The sequence below is a fragment of the Miniopterus natalensis genome, chromosome 10, assembly GCF_054644295.1.
Source record: "Miniopterus natalensis isolate mMinNat1 chromosome 10, mMinNat1.hap1, whole genome shotgun sequence".
Classification (NCBI taxonomy): Eukaryota; Metazoa; Chordata; class Mammalia; order Chiroptera; family Miniopteridae; genus Miniopterus; species Miniopterus natalensis.
This window is the reverse complement of record NC_142090.1, coordinates 78,637,990-78,654,898: the sequence shown is the minus strand read 5'-3', so window position 1 is coordinate 78,654,898 and position 16,909 is coordinate 78,637,990. Positions and strand designations below refer to the sequence as shown.

General features: G+C 43.7%; 1 protein-coding gene across 3 annotated transcripts in view; it reads right to left on the bottom strand.

The window, feature by feature from the left end:
• The window catches only part of BBS9 (Bardet-Biedl syndrome 9), a 265,204-nt gene that overhangs the window by 49,183 nt on the left and 199,112 nt on the right, over positions 1–16,909 (bottom strand). The gene's annotated exons all lie outside the window — the stretch shown is intronic.

The window sequence follows — 16,909 nt, the reverse complement described above, 5'->3', positions numbered from 1 at the left end:
CTGCGTCACTGTCGATTGACCTTCTACAATATATGATAATCAAAGTAGCCTCTAGTATGGTTATCACAGTCTTTAACACTAGCCACAGAGATGGATCGATTTAAAAACTCCTTATCAAAATTAGTGCATTTGCCTTATAATTTAAAATAATAACTTCATTACACCCTTTTCAGAAAATCACTATTTCCCTATGATTCTTCTTCATCCGTTTCATGGTTGGAACATCAGTATTTCTTTATTACATCCAAAAGGCAGACAATATTCAAACGTTTAGCCAGTGGAGCAATGTGTCATTCTGAACACAAGTGTCTGGCACCAGCCCACAGGGACCTGAAAGGAAAAAAACTATTTGGGGCGTGTTAGCTTTACAAGGCTAAGTCTACTTAGGATAAAATGGGCAGCAGTGAGTAGAATGGGCTTTTTTTTCCATGCCCTTGAATAATCCTGTGGAAAAAAGAGCTAAAGCGACAATTGAATGGAGCATCCAAGACTGCCCATTGGTATTTTATGTTATTTTGATGTCCTGGTGAATTTTGTACTCATTAAAAGCAATAAACTGACTGGCCCAAAGGCTCAAGGCATCTGACAGCCCCCAGAATGAGGAAAGCAAAAGGCAAGCTCCTTCCTGCAAGTCCCCATCAGCGTGGGGACTGGGGCTCCTCTGAGTTTCCGAGTCTCATGCAGATGATCCACATTCAGGGACATTTCATGGGCTACTGACACTGGCCCAGAGAGCTTGTTAAAAAATCATTATTCAAACAAGTAGACTCTACAGCTATGTGGTCTCCCAAATTCCATGGAGGGAGAGGCGCTGGAGGGGGACAGGCTCGGGGTGTCTGGGGGACACTGGAAGAGAGGTATCGGTGAGAGAAAAAACAGCTGAAGGTCCTGGCCTAACAATGCCAGGCAGGCTGGGATGCTGTGCCACTTGGCTCAGGGGGGGCAGGAGTTACAAGAGGCAATCCCAGTTCACATTCAGTTCCCCAGGGAGCCCTGGACCAAGGTCAGCAGTACGATCAAGTGCACTGCCTACTATGCGCCCAGTACTGCGCTGCTTTCCTTTGTGTTCAGAAGAAGCTCAAGATATCTTAAGCCCATGAGGATCTTATAATTTGTTGGACAGAAACATACATGCACAACCAATTAGTGGAAAGAAACATCACTGTAATAATGTCCTAATTATGCAGAACACAAAGTGTGAAAGAAGTTACCAAAGGGACAAATTATTCCAGGCCTGAGTTAATATCCCTGGGGCCCTTTTCGCTCAGATGAGGCTTGGAACTCATCCCTTCCCCATGACTTCAAGCAGTCCCCTCAAAGGGACAGAAGGAGGCCACTTTCCTTAAACCGAAACACCTGGACTCATCTGCTGCCCCTGCCCCATCCATGATTACAACCGACTCCTGTTCAAGTCTGACTTTGTATTTCCTCCCTCCTGTGACTGTTACCAATCAAGCCTCACTGTGGGGCCACGATACTATGGCACAGATGCCTACTGTTGGTAAGTCCAAATCCTACAGAGACCAAGGCCATATACACCTCCCGAGTGCCAGGTATGTGCAGAAATGTGTAGGAAGCACTACAGGGAATCCAACAGCAACAGGTCTCACCTCCACTTCCAAGAGTTTATAATGGAGGGAGGAAAACAGGTCAAGGGGACAAATGTGGCCCATGCAGGGAAGACCCTAAAGAGGCGGCATTACCACTGGATTGTTAATGATAATCCGTCCAGTGAACTGAGCACAGACTGCATGCCCAGCACTCTGCTCTGGGCCTTCCGTCAGCTCACCTCCACTGTGGCTTGGCTGCCATGGCCTCTACTTTACAAACGGTGCCTCTGAGGCTCAGCAGATGTAAGGAACTTGGCGGGTACGGTGCACAGGGCACACAAACTGTGCCCTTGCTCAGAAGGGCTCCCTGGCTGCTTCGGCACCCTGCTGTCTCTGTCTTGAAATTCTTAATTTTACTTCTGAATTTGTGCTTCGTAAGTGAAGTCAGGGGGCTAATGGAGCACGGGCATGAGCAGAGGAGATGTGTCACGAGCTCCTAGAGTTAAGTGCTCGCAGATTTGCATTTAACACGGCATCGCATAACGGTGATTAATGGTCAATTTCACACTAACGATTTAAATTTTTCATTTTTCCTTACTTGGTATGACATTAGCTAGAAAATAAAAGATACCACCAGGTGTGAACGGGAGCCCAGTGAAGAAAGGAGAAAGCGTTACATTTTAGTAGCCGTTTCCATGGCACTTTCTTCTTGCCTTTTAACAAGGCCCAGAATTTTCACTTTGCACTGGGGACAGCAAATCAGGTAGCCAGCTTGACCATCGCGTAGTAACCGGAGGCCAGGATTCAGACTCTGAGTCTCTCTCTCTAAAGCCTGCACGAGCCCTGAAGGCCCTCCCAGGGTCAGAGAAGGGCCTCCCTCTTGCTGAGTGTGAGGGGCTCTGAAATGAGGGGTGGGGGAAGAGGCAGCGGCTCTAGCCATCTCAGGAGAGAAAACCAGCTATTCAATTATTGGAAATTTTGTGAGCCCGCTGTTAAACAGGGCCATTATAAAAAATTAAATTACATAAAATTAAATAAATTACATTAAAACAAAGGTAATAAACACTCAAAATACTTCCTAATGATTTTACTATTATCTAAGTCCTTGAGGTGACTTATGTTCATTGTCCCTGCAGATTGGAAACAGAAATGGCTGTTGCCCATTTCTTCCCATATCTGCACTTTGTGACCTCTTGCTGGTCGTCTGAAGCTAGTCACAGGGGAAGTATTGATGACAAGGAGGTCAACAATTGTACAAAGCCAGCCTTTCCACCACCTCTCTCCCCCAGGGAACCGGTTGTTAATTATTTACCAGCATGTCACTTGGAAAATGTACCTGAAATCTGGCCTCAAGAATAGATACTGGGACTACATCAAAGTAAAAAGCTTCTGCAGAGCAAAAGAAACCACCATCAAAATGACAAGGGAACCCACTGTATGAGAGCACATATTTGCTAATGATACATCTGATGAATGGATTAAAAAGCTGTGGAACATTTACACAATGGAATACTATGCAGCTGTATTAAAAAAAAAAAGAAGTATCTCTTACTCTTTGCAATAGCATGGATGGACCTGGAGATTATCATGCTAAGCGAAATAAGTCAGGCAAAGAAAGACAAATATCACATGATCTCACTCATATGTGGAATCTAATGAACAAAATAAACATGAGCAAAATAGATCCAGAGACAGAAGCATGGAACAGACTGACAAATCTCAGAGGGAAGGTGGGGGAGAGATTAATCAAAGAACTATGCATATATGCATAGCCCATGGACACAGACAATAGTGTGGTGAAGGCCTAGGGAGGGGCGGGAGCCAGGTGGAGGGAGGCAAGGAGGGGAAAAGGGGGGACATCTAAAAAAAGAACAGATACTGTATATGGGGGCTTTCAAAATGAAGGAAACAACTTGACTGAATGCATTAAAGCAGAAAAGTGGAGGCTGCTTGTTCAGAGAAGAACAAACATTCCACTTTGGGAAGTGCAGTTGATAAGACAAGAAAAGGTAACGTGGACAACTGCTGTCGAAGAACTGCCATGTCAAGATGAAGAACATTCACTTGATGCTGTAGGTACTAGGGAGCCGTGGAGTATTCAGAGTGAGGGCATTTCCTGGTGGAAGTGATGCTCTTAGCAGCTATCGGTTCACTGTAAACATTTGGGGCATTAGCTGGGACTCAGGAGAGGCTTTTACACACGTTCCTCACTGTCCAGGGAAAATTCTTGCTAAGTGTAACAGCATGTCAGCTCTCGGACCCACCCAACTTGCTAAACACAGCTGTGGTGGAAGAATGACTTCTCGGTGAGACAGCGGCCCAAGCCACAGGATCTTTCCTGAGCAGGGCCCAAAATACATCAGGCTGGGAGAAGCACCATGTCTCCAAGTTCCAGTCTCTCCCTGGATATATTCCTATGCCATTGTGGAAAGAGTCTGCTATCCCCCAAATGGTCCCAGCAACTGGAAAGAAAGGGGGTAAACAATCCCTCATGTAAATTACCCCCAAGGAAAATCTTCCTGACCTACTGGCCAGCGTGAAATACTAAACAGATCTCCATGCTCTCCATTTGGTTTTGCACGTATTGGCCAAGTTTACTCTGTCCTCTGCGAGAGCCAAATGAATTTAGCAGAATTAAGAGAATGAAAGGGGATGGAAAAACTGGACCCATCAAGACTCAGATCGGACTGAGGCCTAGAAGATTTCACAGCTCACCTGGAACTGAGAAAATGGGGCCAAGCAGCTGTAGGAGGCAAATTTGAAGGAGAGGGGGTCTTTCGGTGCTCATCACGGGCCATGCAAGATGAACGTCCCCTGGTGTTCAACAGAACACAGCCAGGGAAGGCCTTAGGAAACAATAATTGCTAACGATTTCAAGTGCAATGTGTTGATGGCCTTTGTTTTGCTTTTCCAAATTGAAGGTTTCCAAATAAAATGGAGACCCTAGAGGACATCGCTGTCCCACTGCCATATCAGTTGATGCCAAAGTAATGAGGCAGAGGCCCAGGGAGCTGCTTGCAGGAAAAGGCTCAACTCATAAAGTGAGTGTGAAATTAATCCCAAATACTCCCCACTGCCAAGAGAGGCTCTGAAATTGGTTACAGGAAAGCAGCAGCAGCAACAGCAGAGCAGACATGAATCATGCTACGTGAACACGGACATGTCCAATTTCTTCACCTAAACTGACCGTCAGATCTGCCCCCAAATCTCCCGTGTGGCACACAGCACCCCACTACACAGCTACCTGGCTGTCATTTACTGAGCTCCGACTGTGGGCCAGGCAATGGGCTCATGCTGTTGTACCAGGACTACCATTGGGTCCTCATGACAACCCTCTAGGATAGAAACTGTTGACCCCCTTGGCCTTTTTCTGATGAGGAGACAGAAGCATACAGTTCTGATAAGCTTCTAGCTCACATGGACTAGGGGGAAGGTGGAGATTCCCAGCCTGTCTTCTGGTTCCCCATTGGGTGTCTTATCTTCTGGAATGTTTACAGTTGGCCCTAAAATAACCCAGAAGGTTTTTGTCTTGATAATCAAACAAAGATATGAAGGGAAAATACTACTAATATATCACATCTATCCTAGGCATATGTAATTTCGTTAAGTTTTCCCATCATTGGGGCTTTTAACATGAGGTCAACTTAAGCTGAAAACTCCCAGGTTGGTTTCTGCCTGAAGACTCAATATAAAGGAAATTAGTCCATAATTTGTAAAGTACGGGAAGTTAACAGAGTAAGTTTTTTCCCCTCTTAAAAAGGGAATTGTATTATGCTCCAGACAGCTCAAAATCATGAAGACTTTAGAAAACAGCTATTTTTCTAAAGACCCCCTTTAGTGAGACTATTTTTATTAATGGAATGATTCGTTTATTTTCTATAAATCTCAGGTTACAATGTTTTCAGTGGTCTAAGCAAGTGAATGGTCTCTAATAATAATTTTTCAACATTTATGGAGGGTTCTCTAGGACCCAGACACTGGGCTAACCTCTTTACAGAAATTATTTCATTCTCAAAGCTATTTCATGAGGAAGATACCATTATTGTCCCCATCTTAAAAATAAGGAAACAGTTACAGAGAGGGTCATGCAGTTAGTAAGCGGCGGAGCCAGGATTCATACCCAGGCAACCTGACCCAAGAAACGTCACCAAGTACCACTGCCTGCATGAATTCCTGCCTGCACACTGGTTTCATCACAGGCCCTCCGTGGAACAAATTCTATGAGAAGCTTCCCAGTGGGAAGTTTCATCTTTGCTGATCTTCCAATACCCCTTGTGCAGTAAGACAGGGTCATTTATAAAAGGCCAGCATGGATGGATGAGCTAAGAAAACAGAGTTCCTATGATATGGATGAGCTTATAAATCCCCCAGGGCAGAGGCAACAGGCTGTGCTGGTGCAGGCGGTGGCCTCGAGTCCAGGAGACGGAGCTTCTAGTCCTGGCTACTATACCAAGTAGCTTCATGTCGGTGTTCAACTTCCTTCTGTTTTCTGGGCTCTGGTTTTATAACCTTTAAAATGTAGGGGCAGGAAATACCATCTCTAATACCCAATGCTGTGTCAGATTAGAAAACGTTTCGACTGCTTTCAGACCGCCTGCTGTTTTGAACTAACCATAACGCTTCTTTCCTCTTTGCACACACACTGGGCTACTTATTTAATGTTTGCTGATCTGGAGTGTTTATCCATAAAATAACAGTAAGGGTATTTTTCTTTGGCTAATTCACAGACTTACATGAAATAAATGAGAGAGGTAAGAGGATGGCCAACACCAAGTGTCGGCAAGAAGGCAGAGAAACCTGAACCCTCCTACATTGCTAGTGGGAGTGCAATGGGTTCAATGGCTTTGGAAAACAGTCTGGCAGCTCCTCAAAAAGTTAAACACTGGGTTACCGTAGGACCCCACAATTACACGTCAAGGTTTATGCCCAAAAGAAATGAAAATATATGTCCACTCAAATATAGCCCCAAAGTAGAAATAATTCAAATGTCCATCAGCTGACAAGCAGATCAATTAAATGTGGCGTATAATGGAATATCACTCAGCCGTAGAAACAAATGTGCTTATACACGCTACGTGCTACTACGTGGACAAACCTTAAAAACTGATGCTAAGACAAGGAAGCCAGTCACACAGGACAGCACACTGTATTATTCCATTTACATGGAATGTCCAGAACAAGCAAATCTATAAACACAGTAAGGAGACTGGTGGTTGCTTAGGCCTGGAGGTGGGCGGTGAGTAAGTGGGAACAGAAAGTGACTGCTAATAAGTGTGGAGTTTCTTCTAAAGGGGATAAAAATGTTCTAAAATTAGGTTGTGGTAACTGAACTACCAAGCAAAACAAAGACAGACTCATAGATAGAAAGCAGGCAGCCGGGGGCGGGGGGAGGGTTGGGGTTGTGGTGGAGGGATTGAGAAAAAACGAGAGAGAGAGAGAGAGAGAGAGAGAGAGAGAGAGAGAGAGAGAGAGAGAGAGAGAGAGAGAGAGAATTCATGGACATGGATGTGGATAACAGTGTGGTGATTGTGGGGGAGGGGGGAGGGGAGAGGTGGAAGAGGGCATGGGGGGATAAATGGTGATAGAAAAAATAAAATAAATTTTAAAAAATAAAATTTTAAAAATAAGATTAGGTTGTGGTGCTAGTTGCACAACCCTGTGAATATGCTAAAAGTCATTAAGTTGTACACTTTAAATCGATAAATGATATTTATGTAAATTATATCTCAATAAAGCTGTTAAAATAATAAGAGAAGTAAAAGTACTGTGAAAGTGTAATTCATGGAAGGTAGATAAATAAATGCAAATAAAGGCACCTCTGCTTAAGCAACAACTTTGCTACTTTAAGGCCTTCCTATACCGCAAATGAGCTAACAGCATTTTGGATGACAGAACAGCATGTGACTCTGGGGTCAATTAGCTCCGAGTCTGAATACTGGTGTACTCGCTTTGGGTAGCTCCTTTACCGCCCTCAGGCTTCGTTTCCCCACCTATAGGATACTACTCAATAAAAGCTTGTTAACATCCCTTCTGTTCATTTCTATTTTGTTTGGCTCCTGGTTATTAATTCTTAATACTCCCTATAGTTGAGGGTCCATTTCAATTTAGTAACACAAGGTAAATTCTACTCTTTCTGTTAGATTAACAGTGACACTGAAAAAAAAAGGACCTTTCTCCTGGGACTTGAGGCCTGCTACCCAACTACTTCTGTAAAGGTGAAGCTGATGACTCCAGCCTCTCCATACTGTCACCCGATGGGACAGTGCCCATTTTGCAGCCAAGGACAATCGAGCTTCAGAGGAGAATGCCACGGGACTCTGTATCAAATATATCACTAAGAGCTCTGTAAGTTACGTACCGGGTTCCCTTTTCCACTCCTTTAGAAATTCTAGTCAAACACGCACAGCACAGACACACACCTCTGCCTGGTGTGCCTTGTCCTCCAGGGACCCCCTGAGGCCTGTGAGTCAGGGAGCTGGACATTGTTCAATTCTTTCGTACCTTATTGAAAATGCCAGGAAACTTGGTGATTTGAATAAAATGTTTATAAAGTGCACTCTGAGAATGAAGAAAGAAAGTTAAACTCATATTCAGCCCAGAAAATTCCGGTGTAGAAAGAGCAATTGATAAGCCCTCAATGCGCCGTCGATTTCCCAGTACTCGGTACACCGTGAGCATCCCCTAAATGCTGGCTGAACTGATGAACCTCAAAGCAAGTCCACCCAAAGCTCCAGCACAACTAGGAGACATACTGAACTGTCTCTTAAATCCCAGACACACTCAATCAGGCACTGTCAGGCTCCCAACTTGAATGGAACCCAAGTGATGTCACCTGGAAACAACAGACCTCCCTCAATATATCTGTCATCTACTTTAAAAAAAATCACCCCACTTCACCTTTAGCCACAGCTGCCTGACACCAAGCTACAGACAGCTCTACCGACTGCTGAACTGAATGTATTCTTCACACGGCTGCCCTCCAGTTAGAAAGACACTCAGTCTGGGGGAGACCTGGAAGCAGACAGGAGACTGGGCTCGCTTCCCATTCAACAGTGTTATCTGCGAAGGCACTGGCTGCGACTCCAACGTGGCAACGGCCTTGCCATCAGAGAGGGACAAAGTTGACCAGTTCTAAGCTTTTACTCTGGCCGAAAAGATCCAACTTTTACCCAAAAGAGTTGTTCTTTTTCCAATCACAACGAAATAAGGTTTAAAATGAAAAGAGACTGGGCGCAGAGGTGACTTCAATGCCGGAGAAGCGCGTAAGAAGAGTTTCGCTGTCTATGTGCCGAAACCTTAGCTGGATAAAAGAAAACCCTGAGTTTTCACTTCAAAGGCAGAGCAAGAATCTAATTCCCAACTGCATTTGCTACTATGTTATTTTGTATAAATAGGACAGAGGATGGGATTGTGCTCCACGGCACCTCACATGGAGGAAAATCCCAAGATTCCCCTACAACCTGCATTTAGCTGAAATTCCTCGGCCCAACCCAGGATTAGGCTACATTTTTAACCATGCTGCCATTTTGGGTAGCTATTAAAATGACAAGAGAACTGTGCTCATTCAGTAAAAACTCCAGTCACACAAGTTATTTGTCCTCATGAAAAGAGACCTGCCAATTGGCTACATCGCCTGATGCCTTGGACATACGGTAAGATTGCAGTGACTCTCAGAAGCCCTAACGGCCTTTCTGGAGTAAGATTATAATTTTCCTTGACACCACTCTACACTTGCTGAATGCCTGGAGAATTCATATAAAACTGGATTTAGAAAAACAAATTATTCCTGAGAAATTTCTTTATACTATATACTGTGGGACCTTTTTTTTTTTCCTTTTTAATGTTCTGCCCAGAAGAATATAAAAGGTAGGCAGTGCTGGAATATAGACTTTGGCTGGGACTTTTAAAATATATACTGTTGATACATAAAAATGTTAAATGAGAAAGACAATAAATCATTTACGAGTGACACTGAGACAAATTTTGCTATTTCTGCAAAGTTTATTCACCAAATAGACACGTAACTTAATCGGCTGAAAGGAAACTAACTCCACTGCTCGGCTAACATAATATTAAAAATACAACTGATCTCAAACCTAATTACTCTTTTTACACCCCCTCACCCCCGCTGACCAAACTTTTACCCCTTTCCATAAAGTTATCTACCTATAGCCAAGTGAAACCCCAGTTTAAAAAATAACCATTGACGGAGTTGAGTTGTACAGAGAAGAGTGAATGTTGTCCGGGCCACGGCTGCCCGCTGAACGAAGGCTGAAATCTGTGGTTGGCAGTGTCAGAGCTCGTTTCACCGACCCTGGAGAACGGCACACTTATCACTGTCCAAAAACAACATTTGCCAGGTCTGATCTGAATAGTGTCTAAGTTTAGAAGGTTTCAGGCCACATTCCTACATGAGACATGTCCGTAATTCTGCAGCCACCCACACAGCCGTGAGTGCCATCTCCAATGAGGGAAAGCGGTGGCTAGATGGGCAGCTGGTGGGTGTCCTGAGAGCATTCCCTTGGCTAAGACAGCAAAGGCTAGGACATTATTACATGTGATCGGCGAAGGTGTGCTGCTGATAAACGCGGAATGGCAGAGAGAGAGACCGGAGGCCACCACAGTGATGATGGTGCCACTGACCATTTCCTTGGCTTCAGAGTTTTTTGCCAAAGTACGTAGCATAATCCCCACCTCTCACTCTCAGAGCATCCTGTGTGTCCCTTCCCTTACACCTAACACATTTACAATTCCTTGTTGGATACTACTGTAAACGCTGTGAGAACAGGGACTGAGTTCCAACTTACTTACTGAGTCCCAAGGACCTAGTACAGGGATCAACAAATATCTGTTCAACTGAACTGAAATAAACCCACTGGCACGTTCTGGACGGGTAGCGAACTGGCAATGCTACTATCAGCAGCTCCTCTCAGAAGCAGAGCTAGTACCTAGGACAGGAGCTGAGACTCAGCAAACAGCCCATTTCCTAACACCATAATGCCCTTTGCTGGTTGGTGCCTGCCCGCCCCAACACACACACACCCTTAATGCTCTTCAGGCTGGGGTGTGTCTTACCATCCGTGCTCATTTAATGTGCTAGTTTTACTTCTTATCTCTAAAAGTGATCAAATTGGTCAGGTGCCTTCAAATTGACACCTTAGGACCCACTGAACTGGTTCTGTCTAGAATTGTACCTGCCAATGCCAAGGTCTTCACCTAGGGTCCAGAAAGTAAGTGTTCCAGCTGCACCCGACTGTCCCTACGGGGCTTGCTCGTGTTCACAAAGGCGCCCTCCCCGCAGTGCCTACTGGGACCAAGCCCAGTCCCTCTGCAGGATCTCCACAACAAAACTGCAGTGCGGCTGCTAGAGTACCTTTGGCCGTGATGAAACTGATGCCCTGAAAGGTTTAAAGAACAGTAAGGTGGTGACCAGAGGGAAAGGGGGTGGGGGAGGTAGGAGAGGGCGAAGGGGAAATAAATGGTGATAGAAGGAGATCTGACTTGGGGTGGTGAGCACACAATACAACATACAGATGATGTATTATGGAATCGCACACTTAAAATCTATGTAATTTTATTAACCAATGTCATCCCAATAAATTCAATAAAAATAATAACAAACAAACAAAAATATCTTGCAACAGAAAACAAAAAAAGACTGGCTGTCCACAGACATGCAGCCAGATTCGCACGCAGGCCTGTCTAGTCGCAAGCCCAGTCCCTCCACTGCACACACTGTTTCTTTAAGACCACAGCTCCCTAGAGCTAGAAAACTCACTTCTGCACCTTGTTCACTTATTTTTTAAATTTAATTCTGTTTTATGATTTCAATGAAAAAATATGCATTCTGGGAAAGTAATAAAATGTATTTCTTATGACTAAAAGCTAAGATTGAATTTCCCTAATAAAAAGAAAATATATCTTGATTCGATTTTTCACAAACATCAATTGCTGTACGGACCTTAATGCAGGGAAAAAAACGTATCACGGTGGGGGTCAGAAGTGGGGGGTCAAGTTAATAAACATTTCTGAGATAGTGACTCTTTTCATAATTACAAAAGTAATTTCAATGACTATTTTCAAAGTGACCTCGAGCTAAATAACTAGCCAAAAGATAGTTAATATCTACATACATTTCTAATACAGGCTAGAATTAAATTTTAAAAAGAAAGAAATCCATGATGCATATAGTCCTGGAATCAATATTCTAATTGAAAGTTTCTCTGTTACAACAAAACATACAAATAAAAACAAAACAGACAGGGGAAAAACAAAAGAAAAAATAAAATTTTTGCCTTAGTAAAAAATAAGTAAATTTATGAAGAGAAGCGAGCAATGTGGTACATATTAAAATGAGATCTTCCTTGAAGCGTCCAAGTTTGGGTTTCGTTGGATGAGACGTCTCTCTAAACCCAACACATATTTTTTCTTCCTTCTAAGCAGCTGAAATAGACTATATGAGGCGGATAGCATCTGATGAGATAGAATAAAAATAACGTTTATATACATTATTGGGGAAAGGTTCACCATAAAAATTACAGGCTAGTTTTATAAATAACTCACTTTCTAGTTCACTTAAGTTAAAGAGGGGTCACAGTTTAAATCAGAGTCCTCCAATAGAGCCTATTTTTCAGAAACCTGAGCCCATTTTCGGAGAACTAAAGAAAAGGATTATCATCACAGTGGTAACTGATTCAGCCACTTTTTCTTTAAATCCTTGGTATTAATATCCAAACATGTGACAACGAGCTGAATTTGGACAAAATAACAGATATCACACCCGCCATCCAGAGCAGAAACGTTAAAGCTGGGGATAGGATGCCATCCTGGCACCTGGGGACCTGGGTGAGTGATGGAGAGAGGACAACTCAGCTGTGAGCCCTCAGGAAATGGTCCTTTGTTTCAGCTCCAGAGTTTTATCCACAGCCATCATTTTAATTCTCCTAATAACACCTTAGAAAAGCAGGTTTTGGTGATTTTTAGAAAAACTGATTTGATGACAGAAACACAATATTCTGAAATTTTATGTAAGTTATTGGGGAAATGCTCATCATGAAACTTCCAGGATGTCAGAAATCCATCCTGGCAGGAATCTGAGAATGATAAGCTGACCACATCTTAGTTTACTGATACTCAAGAGAGTAAGACTATTCCTCTGGTTTAGTAACAGCCATCGCCTGAATAGAGATTCGAGCAACAGGAAAGTCTTAGTCATCAACTCTACTTTGAAAAGGTATTAAATATCCAAGTTTTCCTTCCACTTACTGAGAAAAAGAGTCAATTTCAGCAGCAAAGAGTTAGCATCAGGTTCATCTTTAAAAGGGGGGAGGGGGTGTGCCCTGGCCCATGTGGCTCAGTTGACTGGGCATGTCCTGTGCACCAAAATGTCACCAGCTCCATTCCCGGTCAGAGCATATGCTCGGGGTTGCAGGCTCAATCCTCAGTAGGAGATATGCAGGAGGCAGCTGACCGATGCTTTGCTCTCACATCGATGTTTCTCTCTCTCTCCCATTTCTCTCTCTCTAAAAAATCAATAAAAACATATTTTTTAAAACAAAGGGGGGGGTGCAAAACTCTAGACCAATCGTCTATCAGTTGACTCTTCGCCCAATCAAATTTAGTTTCTTTCAAGAAGACAAATCTTAATTAGGAAAATCTACCAACAAAGTTTTCCAAAACATTCCAGACCAAGGGTTTTTCAATAGTTTGTCATTATGGGAATTTCAGGTGGTTATTTTGACTTAAAGAAATAATACAGTCATAGTAGGGGACTTCAACACCCCACTAACTTTATTGGATAGATCTTCCAGACAAAAAATCAACAAGGAAACAGTGACTCTAAATGACACAGTAGATCAGATGGATTTAATTGACATTTACAGAACATTCCACTCCAAAGCTGCAGAACAGCCATTCTCCTCAAGTGCACATGGGACATTCCCAAAGATAAACCACATGTTAGAACACAAAACAAGTCTCTACAACTTCAAAAAGACTGAAATCATATCAAACATCTTCTCGGACATTTAAACAATGGAATACTATGCAGCTGTAAAAACGAAAGATCCCATACCCTTTGAGAGCATGGTGGGACCTGGAGAGTATTGTGCTAAGTGAAATAAGCCAGTCAGAGAAAGACAAGTATCAGATGATCTTACTCATATGTGGAATCTAATGAACAAAATAAACCGATGAACAAAGTAGATCCAGAGACACAGAAGCATGGAACAGACAGAGGGAATCTCAGAGGGAAGGCAGGGTGGGTGGGGAGAGATTAACATAGGATTTTATATGCATATATGCATAACCAATGGACACAGACAATAGTGGGGTGAAGGCCTGGGGGGAGGGGTACAGGGTAGAGGGGATCAGTGGGAGGGAAAGGGGGACATTTGTAATACTTTCAACAATAAAGAGAAATTTTAAAAAAGAGAAGTCTATCCTGAGTGTTACATGGTACCTCAGATCCGTTCACCACCCATACATACTCTCAGCAGCAATGTTCTACTAGAAATCAAGCAAGCTCTGTGCCCTAATATGAAAACTTAGCTAGAGGTCTGATAAGTTCCTTTCCTCTGGGGAGAAATAAACTGAAATGAAAGAGACTGAGAAGCAAAGACTTATGCAATCACAGAATCAGAATTGTAGGCCAAGATCATCAGATACTCACCGCATCACACAACAGTGATTTATTTACGTCTGTCTCCAGTCCCTAGGTTCCATGTTCTTTGAAAGCAAGGACCATGTCCTATTCCCAGCTCGTAACACTAAACATTCAATACACTCATCTGAAATCAACCAGCCATGTTTGAAAAAACCTTCCAAATCACCTTGTCCAGGCCCCCTATTTTATGGATACATATAAATGCTAAGGCCCAGAGAGGATTTTTGATATTAAAAAATGTTATAGAGAGAAGTTTGCTTTCTTTAACACTGGTGTTGGATTTCAATTTCTAGAATAAGACATAGCCATTGGCTTTGGATGTGCACATGATGAAGACATGAGGCAAGAAAGACACCGCCCAACAGGCACAAACTCAACTTGTTCTCAGCACAAGACATCGCTGGCTCGGGCCACGCAGAAAGTTCTCTTGGCTGGTGGGAGCAACTGTGAGTATTAGCTCTGGAATTAAGCAACTGGAGAGAATTAGAATAAATAAAGGCTTCCCGTGAGAATTCCCCTTTTCATCTGAAGAGCTCCGAGGACCACCTCTGAACAGGCAACTGGCGTGCAGCACAAAAGGAGACGTTACTGGAAGGAACCTGGGGGGTTTTCTTCAGCTTCTATCAAAACGACGACGACGACAAGAAGCTGGCTTCCAATAAGGGCAGAGGAGCAGGACCTTGACTTCCTCCCCTGAGCCTCACCACTGGAAACAAACCTATGCCCCAAAACCCACACATCCAAAGTCAGGCAGGGATCCCTGAGTGTGTAAAAATAGGAAATGACACCATATCGGAGGGGCGTATTCGCTTTAAAGAATCATTTTTAACAGAATCCCTCTTATGTTGAGCAACTCCCTCAGTGCACCAAAAACAGAGTTTGATTTCAACCAGTGTCACGTCTTTCCAGCTTTTTTCTCAGGGGCACACAGACGCGGTCCAAGAAGAGACTCTCTGCCCGTGGCCCGCCCGCCGCTCCCGCACTTCCTTCCGCGGGCTCTCTCGGGCTGCCCCTGACCCGTCCATGAGGAGGCGCCTAACAGCCCACTTGAATATTATGAATTTAAGGTGCTGCCGCAGCACCTCTATTCCAAGATCGTTCCTGACTGGAGCCGAAAAACGATTCAGCTCGATGACAGATGGAGGGGAAAAACTCTGCCCCAGACTCAACGCCGGCAGGAAGCCTTGAACAGTGAGGCTAAATTCCGTCCCTGGATTTTAAAAAGGACAGAGACCACTTCGGTTGTCGGCCAAACACACAGGCCGCCACCCCCTGAAAGAGCACAAAAGGTTCACTGCCAAGGTCAGGGGGTGAGGCTTCAGCCGCCAGCGAGCGGCCGAGAGAATCACAGGCAGCTCCTCGTGAGTGACCAGGCGCTCGGGTCCGCGAGCGAGCGAGCCGCCCTTCCCACGGAGCCTGCAGTGGGCGGCGCGGACCGACCGCCTTCTCAAGGCTCACACCGGGGCCACTGCGTCATCTTGGATTTGAATGGATCGACTAATTTAACTGAATCTTTCCCTTCCTGTCAAAGTTGTTCCTCCCTACATCACACCATGGCCACCTCCTAAGCACAGGAGGAAAATTCCTCAGACCTTGGTACTAGGAACGCCAATCTGCTATGAAATAAACCAAACAACAAAAAATAAACCAGCAAACAAAAGCAAAAACCAGAACCAGAAAAAAGTACCCCTGTCTCTTTAAAACATGAAGAAACTTATAAATGGCCATGATTCCAACTTCGTATCAATTAGAGAGAAGTCCAATCGGTGGCCATGTCTGAATGTCTGACAGCATGGGAATATTTTTTATATATTTCTATCCAGACTACTTGAGACTTGTTGAGAAACCTACTTTGACTTAAGCTACTTTTCTCCAGATTTTCCTGGGTACTACTAAGTCGACTCTACTGATTAATAAGTATAATTTCTCGCTGATTTAAGTGGCTCATGCCAGGTTGAGTGCAATAAAAAGAGTCTCAGTTCAGCTCAATTAATATTAGCAAGTATTTAGGTCTCAGTCCAGAAAGTCTCATTTCAGAACTTTTTCTCCATATAACCTTAATACTAATACCAACTACTTGTTGACCATTTACTATGTGGCTGATTCTCTGCCTCAAAAAGAAGGCTCTTCTCTTTGAAAGCATAAAGGTGACACTCAGTAAAAATGTGTTACGTTGAGATCAAACTAGCATCTGTTAAACCAAGGAAAATACCACCTGGTACTGAATCCAGTGGTGAACTTCGAAGTGTTTCCTAGAAATGAGCTTGATGAGCTTGATAAATGGAGACTGCGTGGTCAGGAAAAACTCGTGCGAGACTGGAGACCCTACTTTAGTTCTGACCAAGGAGACTGAAGCTGATTCCAGGGAAGGCACAGAGTAGGACTCTGTTTTCATGGGCCAATCACAACAGGTTTCCATAAATAAGCAACGAGAGCCATGTGAAAGAAGCAGAAGTTATAAAGAGTTCTGAAAAATTCAAAATGGAAGGACAGAAGGAATCAAGTCAAAGATCTGAGCTGGGTGACCCCAAAGCCCAAAAGGTCTCGCAGTCTTTCCATCCTGGGCCCGGTCAATCTAGAGGGGACCTCTCTCCATAGATGCAGGGATTTTCTGCTCACAGACAAGAGCTAAATTATTCTCAAATGTTTCAGTCTATTTTTAAGCCACTTCCAAGAATAAAATAAAAATGCCTAT